Here is a 12221-nt window from a genome sequence, read left to right as displayed (position 1 = left end):
TTGTGGGTTTTTAAAACGTTGTTAGTGTTGTTTTGGGGTTGTTTTTTGTGTGTGTACCACACTAAAAAACATACCAGGTATTAGGCCTAACGTAGGAAAAGAAATTATCCTCTATTTATTACTATTCTTACTGTCAAATGACGCAAAAGTGATCAAATTGCTATTAAGATTTTGTTTTGTATAACACTTACCGCTCGTTTTCCTCGAGATAAAGCAGCCACTTCAAAATGATTATAAAATCTGTGACAGATGAAAAACGTGGTTTAAATAATTCGTAATCGCCTGCCTTAAAATACTGTAGGAATTTGCTAATGTATTTCATGGCCCTTGTTTGAATAGATACCAACGATCATGTATATCGACCAAAATTTGTATATTCCTGCCCACAATCATGTATTTTGTATTAAACCGTATATTACACGAGCGCTCTGTGGCAAACTCGGGGGGGGGGTGGGTGTCTCTATTATACCCAGAGGCGTAGCTATGATATTTTGCGCCCGGGGACGAACTATAAAATTGGCGCCCCAGCCCCCTCCCCGTTTAATCACATTTTTGAATATTACCCTTGTTTACTTATTATAATGTAACGTTGTAAGCCTCATTTTGGCGCCCCTGTACCTTGGCGCCTGGGGACATATGTACTCCCCTCCCCCCCCCCCCCCAGCTACGCCTCTGATTATGCCTGCTGTATCAGTTGAGAAATATATTGAACAGATCAGGCCCCAATACTCTCGCTCTGAAAAACATTAAAATAATTATATGCAGAATATCGGTAGGTCTCCCTCTTGCCGAAAATGTCAGCACCATATATATTTTGCAAGTAATGTAATGGGTATAATAACACACACACACACACTTTTTTGGGAGTGGGGTGGGGGCAACGGACAGATGCCCCCATTTCCAAAAAAAAATAAAAAGTATTTTATATTTGTGTATTTCCCCCTCAGATGTGTTCTACGTTTTATTAAAACAAAATTTTATATAAAAAATTTAGTTTTTAGAATTTTTGATGGGGTATTTATGTTTCCATAGTGTTATCTAAAGGGTTGTTCGTCCGAGTCTGGTTTCCCTCACCTTGCTCGAAGTTCCTTCCCTTGAAATGTTTTGTAACCTTTGCTATATGTCGCCTAGGTCTCAGTGTTTGCTATATGTAATGGTGTTATATTGTGTGTATGCTATATTTTCTTTATGTTTGAGACAGCAAGTATAGATCAAATATCTTTCCCAGTTGTATTTCTTCCTTTATGATGTTATATTGTATCTTTTAATTTGTTTTATGGTTTTCTAATTTTGACGATGGAATGGTGTACTATTTAGATTTTGTTTAAAAAAAATAATTTCCTATTTTATTATTCGAGTGATAATATGTGTCGTTCCTCATAATAGTCTTTAAAGATGTTGATAGGTAGGTTACGCTCGATCCAAGGTTCACGCTTCTTTATTCTCTATGTGTTTTTCCTGGGTCGCGTTAGGCCTCCTTTATTTAGTTTATCTGATTATGCTTTATTGAAAGATCCAAACGTATTTATGAGACCACATTATTCTATAGTGGTCAACCATGCAGTGCGGGAGAAGTTAGTAGGGTTTTAAACTAAGTGTTATACAGTATGTATTTGTGTCTTTATTTTGTCTGTTTATGTTCTACATTGGGTGTTTTCAAAGACTCATGATGGGCCTGTGCACTTCACTGAGCCCTGTGACTTAGCCCCATGATGTCATCGCCATTTACTTCCCCCTTATATTTTCCCTGTATCCCTTCATATATATGTCTTTAGAATTTTCTTTCAGAGAAAGAAGAAAAAAAATTAAATTACAAAATTCTTTTATTTTTTTCTTTCTTCCTTTCTTCCCTTTTCTCTTTTAAAAAAAAAGTTATATGAGTTTCTTTGAAATATTTGAAATAGAATTTGAAATTTTCTTTGAAATATGGCTGTTGTGGGGTGCGAGGAGGGGGTATGGGTATGGCATCAGCTCGCAATTGCGCTACGCGACCCTTCGGTCTGTAATACCTATTCCTCCCTCCCCTCTCTCCCCCAATTCCAACATCAATTGCGTTATATCAACCTGACGGTAAGTATCTATTCGTCGTAAGACGTATTGAGTTCTTGTTGTGGTTAATATTCTTATTTTTACCACGTATCTTATTTAAAAATCTTTATCACCTGTCCACAGGATATCATCGTAGTTACTATATAGTCTATACATTTTAGAACGATTTTGTTTTCGTAGTCTAAATCTATGAATAAAATGTTATTTTTGTTATACTTATATTTTTTGCAAATTTTCATTATTAACTTTATCCTATTATGTTTAGTTTTATCACATTGGACAATCGTATGTAGTTTGGTGAAGTTCGCTGTTTTACATAAAGGGCATTTCGACATTATCCTCAGCATACGATGTTTGATTGTTTCTTCGCCTGTTAGCCAGGTGTTGTGCAGGTATTTAAAAATTATACTTTGTGTTTTGACAGATCTTATTTTCCCCAATTTTTCCAATTTTTTGTCCAATTTACCCCCTCAGTTGTCCTGCTCTACTCTACATTTTATATTTTTGGTTACCTCCTCCCTAATCCAAGCGTGACTTTTACTTATTAAATTTCGCATAAATCTGTTTTGTCTCTCTATTTTAAAATTAGTTCTCATATGTTTGCGTGGCACTTCGATTTTTTTATATTAATTTGTTATTTTTGTATATCTCTGGTCGGTTTCTCAAGGTGAAGCCGAACCAGTAGATGTACGGTGCTTCTCACGCTGTAGCCGGGTCTGAGTGCATTTTTTTTTTAATCTATTGATTATGTTAGTTAATTATAGTAGTAGAGGGCTCGGCAACCCCAAGCCCCCTCTACTTTTGGCCCTATATAATGTCTCTTTTTTACATGATGCATTTTATGATTCCATATATAATCTATTATTTCGTTGTCTGTTTTGTTTAAAATTGTATTATCCATATCTATGGATTTAATTATGTAGTTAATATTTGAGTATAAATAAGTCTTGGCCACTTGGGCCCGCTCCATGATAGGTAATGGCGCCATGGCCAGATTTTCACATTTTCTCTTATTTTATTGATAATATGTTCATAATTTTCTACAGCTTCTTTTTTTTATTACCAAAGTAAACCCCTAGAGCCTTTACAGTGTCTCTCAGTAAGTGTGTGTGTGTGTGTGGGGGGGGGGGGGGGCGATAATTCAGGGTGGTTGCCCCTCCAGTTAACTATTTTTAAGATTTCGTGCTTGTTGTGGTTTATTTTGGAACCCGACGCTTATAGCATTTCCCCTCTCTTATAAAGATGTTGCAATCATATGCACGTTAGAGCATTTTTTAATTCTTTTTTTAGGTTTGGTATTTGTATGCCTTGTATAATCAGGGGCGGATTAAGGCTCACTGGTGCCCTAAGCACTGACAAATCTTGGTGCCCCCCTCTTTTCCACGTACACCTGAGAAGATAACCCTAGGGTGTACCATGATCAAGAAACAGAACATCATGATCAATTTGCACTAGTTGTATCAGTTTTTCTTACAAATCTTCATTCTTTTTTCTTTCTTTCTTTTCACCCTTTTCTCAACTTTGTGGTGCCCCCTTTGGCCCTGGTGTCCTATGCACGTGCTTAGTCTGCTTAATGGTTAATACGCCCCTGCTTGTATATCTGGGTTGTTTCTTATCGTGTGACGTAGGATTTATATTGCCATTACGTATTCTAGCATTGATAGTGGACATCCTTGTATCACTGATCGTTGTATTTCAAATTCTTTCGTGCATTCCCCGTTTAATTATCCCAGTGTGTAGGATTTTGGTCCATTTTGGAAATTGGGTCCGAAACCAAATTTTTTAAAAACATTCTTTATACAGTTTTGTTCAAATCAGTCGAAAGCTTTCTCCTGGTCGAAGAGTACCATAGCACTCATCATACCAGTTTCATTTATGTAGTTAATTATAGTTTTAATGTTTAAAATATTGTTTTGTATATCCCTCCCCCACAAGTTTGATATACGTTAATTATCTTGTTTATCCTACCCTTTACTGTATTTGTTAAAATCCTACTTAAAATCTTATAGTCCGTGTTTAAAAGTGATATAGGCCTCCAGTTTTTAATCTCGTCTCTATTCCCTTTCCCTTTGTATATAATTGTGATAACTCCCTCCCTCATAGATTTAGTCATTTTATTTTTACTTAAAACTATATTATTATACAAAGCGTTTAAGATCGGCGTCAGTTCACCGTGGAACTTTTGGTAGAATTCCACGATGAGTCCATCTTTCACTGGTGACTTTTGTGAGTGTTGATATACTTTTTGTGATTTCTTCATCTGAGATGACATCATCACATTGGTCTCTATGTACTGCTGATGTCATCTCACAGTCGACATTTTTTAAGTAGCTGTCGATTGTGCTGAAGTATATGTTCTGTGTGGTGTGTGGTGTATAGTTCTTTATAATATTTGGAAATATTATTTAGGATATCTTCTTTTACAGTATGGGTTACATTGTTTATTTTGATATTGTTTAAAATTGTATCACCCCCTTTTCTAAATTCTTCTCGCTTATATACGTTTTTTGCCTCGTTGTAGATCTCTGTAAATTTTCCCGCCCTTATTATTCTCCCCTGATTTTCGTCTTCTTCAACGATTTTAATTTTGTCTGTCAATCGTTCTTTTTTTCTTTCTCCATCGTCGTTTGTTGTTTTGCTTAGTTCTAATTTGAGTTCGTGTTTGTCTTTTTTTTCTGGGGTTTTTCCGCCCTCTATTTGAGTAATGAATATTTATTCCTTTTATTTTGTTTTTTAAAACATCCCAATCAATTATTATATTAATATTTTCTTCATTTTTGACGGTTTCAATTTCTTTTTTTAATTATTATTTCGACATATTCTTTGTCATTTAAAATCTTATTATTTAGTTTCCATAGTCCTGGCCCACATTTTTCTATTTTTTTCATTTTTAGGTCAATAGTGAGCATGAAATGGTCTGATAGCTTTTGGTTGGTTATTGCAGTATTAATATATATTAATGGATCATAAAAATTTCCGTAAAATTTATCAATCCTGCTAGACTGGTTTAATTTATAGTTACCCAGTTGAAATCTCCCCCTATGATTAGATTTTCCATCGAATATTGTTGTAGGTAGGTATATAAGTTTTCTTTAAAATTAGTTTCTTATTTCTATTAGCTGGCATGTACACATTTATAATATGCCAATTAAACATTTTAACACGTAGCAACCGTCCCTTAAAAAATTCCCCCCTCCTCAAACCTTTCCCAGCTTTTTAAAAATATTATTGTTGCAACCAACTCTAATATCATTATTTGCAAAATTGTTGCATATCTTTATTGCGTTAAGTTTGTCTTCTACTAAAATTTTGAACTCTGGTTTAATTCTATAGTGTGTTTCTTGTATCATTATTACATCAAAGTTTGTTTCTTTGGCTACTTTGTCTGCTTTCGCTTTGTCTATCCCATTGCTGTTGATAGTAGCGATCCGGAAATTTGTTTCTTCCATTTTTGCTTTACTCCCAGGTGCCGCATCACTTTTATATAGAATTTAATTGTATATATTTCAGTTAAAGTTATTATATTCCATTTTTTTTTGTACACACACACCAGCACGCTCGACAAAGAGCGCTTGAGTAATATACAGTTTGATACATCCTACATGGTAGTGGGCAGGAATACATATATAGGTCGTTATCCTTCTCGACCGAAGTAGTAACATTGTTCCAATGCTAACACTCGACGTCCTCGATTTGTGCTTCATCGTATTTGCAGTCTATACATTAAAGTTACAATGGAAAAGTGTACATGAACATATTTATACCATAGACAGGGCCTTGAAGTACTACTTTTTTCGGTCTAAAACTGTCCAAAAAAAAAAAAAGAAAAAAAACCCAGCATGTAATAGTTCATTTCGATACAGTTGCACAGAGCATTTGACGTTCATTTTGATGTCAATATATATTGATATCGATTAAGTGCGATTTGTTTTCAAAGCTGCTTTATTGCTGGTAGTGCTTCTGTTTTCAAGTTCGATATATAATATACCCATGGAGCAATAGTAATACAGAAATCAGAACAACAACCATCATCATCATCATCGGGAGTATTATTATCGTATATGTTGGTCACATCGATGATCATTAATAAAAAGCGGTTGAAATATGAACAATATTCCATCTCTTCAAATAGCAAATAACCAAGCAAAGTGTGTGTGTGTGTGTGTGTGTGTAATTTTTAACGTAGCTTTAAAAAAAAAAATGCAATCATATCGCTACCATGTCTGCATTGTGACAGTTTATAATGATGTCTAGCAATGTGGCATCATGCCACAAACATACAGCATTTTGTCCCACCCAATCACATTATCCTCACACCAATATCTTAATGATGGGCGCCAAAAGAGGCAGCTGCCAGTAGCATTTTTATGTCTTTAGTATGATTCGGCAGGGGTTTGAATACGCGACCTCTCGCATCCAAGGCGGACGCTCTGTACAGACACTGCACCACCTGAGCGATCGCTTAGCAAAGAATGTACGATACTGTTTCCTGTTGTTCATAACAACTCGACCTGGAGACCTACCTGACGGAAAATGAAAGCGCATTATAACGTTATAATATACGAATCCGGAATTTTTTTGATTATTATAATTTTCAAGAAAGTTAGTGCCTTTTAGCATTTGACAAAGTGTGCTTGCAGTTGCATACTAAGGGGAGGGGGAGTTTACAACATACTTCGATGCTGACTACTGATTTGAAGCATAAAATTAAAACTAAACAACAGCATAACATGTTTATATATCTTATTAAATACGTCTTCATTTGTCTTTCCGTGCGCCAAAATGCCTTCCTACACGAACATGTTCCATATAGGTAAATAAGTTGTACCAATCGTAAACAACCACCGATTTCGACATATATGATATCAATTTATAGGTTTCTCATCAGTTTAAATCGATCTGTGCAACAAAAAAAAAAAAAAAAAAAAAAAAAAAAAAAATGTGTGAAAATGAATAATAAAAAAGTTGCTATTTGTGACTCATTGTCGCTTGCGACTTTACCGATCTTCGTATCCTTGATGCTTCCATCCTTCCCGTTTAGGGATGGTAGCACCTACTTGGATGCTAATACTATAGATTTGAAGCATATAATTAAAGCTGTACAACAGTAAATAATATGTTTATGTATCTTCTTATTAAGTACGTCTTCATAATGTATGTTCGTGCGCCCAATGCCTTCCTCTACGAACGGTTTCGATATACACGAATAAGTCATACCAATAGTAAATAAACACCGATTTTGACAAATTTCATATTAATATATAGGTTTCTCATCTGTCTAACTCGATCTGTGCCAACAGACATGTGTGAACATGCAGAATACAAAAAAGTGTACTTTTTACTGAATATTGGGTTCGATTTTACTGATCTTCATATCCTTGCTACGTTCATATACCGTTCCCGTTCTGCGATGGTAGCACATACTTCCATGCTAATACTATAGATCTGAAGCATAGAATTAAAGCTGTACATAATTATAAAATATGTGCATGTATCTTATTAAGCACGTCTTTATCTGTCTTTCCGTGTGCCTACATCTGACCTATACGAAAGTTTTCCATATGGGCGAATAAGTCATACCAATCGCAAAGAACGACTTTGACACGTTTGATATCAGTTGATAAATTTTTATCAGTCTAAATAGATCTGTGCCAATATAAATGGGTGAAAATGCAAAATAGAAAAGTTGGTATTTTTCACTCAGTATCCCTTGCAACGTTACCGATCATCGTATCCTTGCTAAGTCCATCTGCCATTCCCGTTTTGCGATCGTATCACATGTTTTCGATGCTAATTCTATAAACCTGACACATATAATAAAAGCTGTTCAACGGTAAATAATGTGTATGCGTCTTATGAAGTACGTCTTCATTTGTACGTCCTTGCGTTTAGTGCCTTCCTAACCGAATATTTTCCATATAGGCGAATAAGTCATACCAATCGCAAACAACCAACGATGTTGACAAGTTTGATATTAATTGATACGTTTCTCATGATTCTAAGTCGATCTCTGCCAATAGACATGTGTGAAAATGCAAAATAAAAAAGATTGTTCTTTTTACTGAATATCGGGTGCGACATTACCGATCTTCATATCCTTGGTACGTGAAACTACCATTGCCGTTTTGCGATTGTACCACATATTTCGATGCTAATACTATAAATTTGAAGAATATAATTAAAGCTGTACAACAGTAAATAATATGTGTGTGTGTCTTATTAAGTACGTCTTCATTTGTCTGTCTTTTCTCCTAATGTCTTCTATACGATCGTTTAACAAACAGGTGAATAAGTCATTACAATAGTAATAAACACCGATTTAGCAAAATTTGATATCAATTGTTAGGTTTCTCGTCAGTCTAAATCGATCTGTGCCAACAGAAATGTGTGAAAATGAAAATAAAATAGTTTGTATTTTTGACTCGATATCGGTTGCGACTTTAACGATCTTCATATCCTTGATACGTGCCTCTACCATTGCAGCTTGCCACGGTACCACATATTTCAATTTTAATATTATAGATCTCAAACATATAAGGAAAGCTATACAACAATATATAATATGTGTATGCATCTTATAAAGTACATCTTTGTGTGTCTGTATGTCCGCTCAATGTCTTCCTCAATGAGCGTTTTCCATATAGGCAAATAAGTTATAACATTAGTAATTTTTTAAAAACGCGATTTAGACGAATTTGATATCAATTGATAGGTTTCTCATCAGTCTAAATTGATCTGTGAAATATATAAATGTGTGAAAATGCAAGTAAAAAAGTTGATATTTTTACTTGGTGTCGCTTGCGATATTACGGATCATCAACGGATCATCATATTCTATATTCTACCTACGTGCCTCTACCCTTGCCACTTTGAGATGGTACCATATAATTCGATGATAATCATTTGAATGTTAGTGCTCCTAGATCTTTACAACACGAACGTTTATCTTAGAGTCGAATAAGTCATACCAATCGTAAGCACACACAGATTTTGACAAATCTGGTATTATTTGGTAGGTTTCTCATCAGTCTAAATTGATCTATGCCTACAGAAATGTGTGAAAATGCAACCTAGAAAAGTTTATATATTTTACCCAGTATCCTTTGCGACTTTACCATTACCAATCTTCATATCCTTGTTACGTGCCTCTAGTATTGCTGTTTTGCGATGGTATCACATACCTCGATGCTGATACTAGTGATATGAAGCATATACTTAAGCAATAAAACAGTAAAAATTATGTGTATGTATCTTATTAAATACATCTTCATTTCTCTGTCCGTGCGCCTATATCCTTGCAACATGATCGTTTTCTATAAGGCTAAATATGTCATGTTAATCGTAAAAAAAGCTACAAAGATTTGGACCTATTTGATATCCAGTTATTGGTTTCTCATTAGTCTAAAACGACCCGTGTCAATATAAATGTATGAAAATGCTACCTTGAAAGTTGCCTTTTTTGTCTCGGTATTGCTTGCGACTTACCGATCTTCATATCTTTGCTACCCGCTTCTACCCTTGCCGTTTTTTGATGGTTTATATATAACCAAATAAGTCATGCCAATTGTAAAGAACCACCGATGTTAACACATTTGATATCAGTTTATAGGTTTCTCATCCTCCAAATCTTTCTGTTTTTAAGAAACGTTTTTCTAATTCAACTAACGGGTCATCACGCTAAAATTACGCTACTGACAAATGTCACCTTAATATCCTACATACTAAACTTAGACAAGCAGGTAGTCTCCTGAAATCCGACCTTTACATGGTGAATTTAGTTAACTCTTTCACGTGTGCATGTGCTTATGATAATGAAGAAGTTGAACACTTTGTCTATTGCCCCTTACCTAATGCCAAAGATCCCAGCTCTTTCGCTCTACCTTTCAATACACTTCTTGGTTAAGTCTAGATTTATCATTGAAAAGTGACGTGACTACTCACCTACAATAAGATGTCTTTCTGCTTGTGTGATGACACGTTAGTTAAATTAGAGAAACGTTTCTTAAAAATAGAAAGATTTGGAGGATTTCGGATATCATCAGGCAGAGAGTTCTAAAGACGAATCGTATATGGTAAAAGGACGTGTGAAAATATAAAGTTTGGTTGAGATTGGTGTGATACTTTGAGAGTAACGTAGACGATAATTAGATGCCTCATATCTCCTTTGTGAAAGAAGTTCGTTTAAATAGTTAGGTACTTGAGTATTTATAATCGAATACATAATGTATAATCTCTTCCTTTTCCTTCGTTGTGCAAACCAAGCAGTTTCCGCATAAAGAGACTATCTAGAAGAATTAATGGGTATAGATCTGGAACGATCCGTGCATCTTCCATCTGATTTTCCCCCCTTTATTCTGATCTTTCCGAATCTTCAATAGAACAATTATCCCAGACTCCAGAAGTATATTCTAAGGTTGGACTTATGAATAGTGTATATAATTTAGCTGAAGTCAACAATTAGTCTGCATTTAGACGGTAGTGTTTTATCTCCTTTCTTATACATCGGTATGTCATACGCTAGCTTGCACTGTGTTAGGAACACGCTGGCTGGGAGTGATTTATTTAAATGTATTTGCAATGGAACATACATTTCTTCAACTATACTTGTACAAGTTTATTACTTATTGGATTGGTTCCAGCGGTTTTGTTTAGGTCAAGACTAGTTACTACATCTATAATTTCTTGTTTATATATAATGATGGCAGAAATAAAAGTTTCATTTCTAACTTCAAAATGCGGTAACTGTTTATCATAAATTTTTAAACGTGTAACATATCAAACTTCCGAGTTCAACAAGTCGCACTTCTCCTGATCACTTGTTGCAAATTTAGATGATCATTTCGTACGTTTCAGTGAAGGTAATAGGTTCCATGTCTTTGTAGAATGTACTTGTTATCTCATAATTTTCCAATAAGGTCGAGGATTTGATCCGATGGCAGGGGTTGAACCTGCATCCTTTCGGTCGCAGGTCTGAGACGCTAACCACTGAGCCAATGTTGCTCCTCTTAAGATTAATATACCCATATGATATTTTCCAGTATCATACGTAACTATATGATACGTTTAATAACACCCAATAACTCAGCAAATGCCGGCATGACGACATATGAATTGAAGGTGTAATGACGAATGTAATTTAAAGTCAATTATGTAACCTATTTTTATGCTTTTTATTGAATATCATTTCTGTCATGTGATACACATAACATAATCTTACATTTAAGATTATTTAAAATGAAATTTATGAAATTCGTTAAATAGTTTCAATCTTTTGCGACTCTCGTGAAAAGATCCTTCATTGCTGTTGATGTAATTTTACATGTCATTATATTTCTTTATTGATTTGCACTTTGGTTACAAAAGAGACAACTTTTGCAATTTAAAACTTATTTCATCTATACTACACTAGTATAGCTCATGAAATGAAGGCAGTTTACTTGGCCTCTAATTCATCTATAGGGAATGATACCTGCGGGAGACTGCTCTATCTGACCAGTGTGTAACTATGGAAACGGTAATTTAGTGACCTCTTCTCCAGCCTCGAGCTTTAGGTTAAGACTGAAATTCGCTGTCTTATGTAATGTTCTGTATCTGTAGTTTAAAGCTGGGAGAATTATACAAAGAGAATAGCAAGTAAACCCTTCTGTAAATGGAGCAAACTCGCACTTTTACATTGTAAAACTAATTTATCTTACAATCATTTATGAATAATTAAAACTTACTGAGTAGTAACTAAGAATATATAAATTCTTTAGATGGAGACCCAAATTTCATTTTTTAAATTATCGTATTTTTTATGTTTACTTTCCAGATACATTTTTTAAAAAAATTCTCAAGAAAATATGAAATCTAACAAAAGATGAACGAAAGTCTTATTATTTTGATTTTTTGTAAAGAGCAAAGAAAGAAAACTATTAATGACATAAGCTTTCATCATGACATATACACACTAGCCTCCACAGAAGTACCTTTATGACAGTACGGTTAAAATAGAAATAAATATGCATATACAGTTGTAAACTTTCCCGATTTATGACTAAACATTTATACTGTGATAGGGTATTCTTAGTAAGTAAAATGTGTATTATGCAATGAATGAATAGGAGGTATTCGATGAATGGACTGCACGCATTTCAGGTGCAGTGGCTACTCAAGATTATTTACTGATGCAC

The sequence above is a fragment of the Sinohyriopsis cumingii genome, chromosome 15 (genome assembly GCF_028554795.1).
Source record: "Sinohyriopsis cumingii isolate HCF-2022 chromosome 15, ASM2855479v2, whole genome shotgun sequence".
Lineage (NCBI taxonomy): Eukaryota > Metazoa > Mollusca > Bivalvia > Unionida > Unionidae > Sinohyriopsis > Sinohyriopsis cumingii.
The sequence above is the reverse complement of the archived record's forward strand: the minus strand, read 5'-3'. Positions refer to the sequence as shown.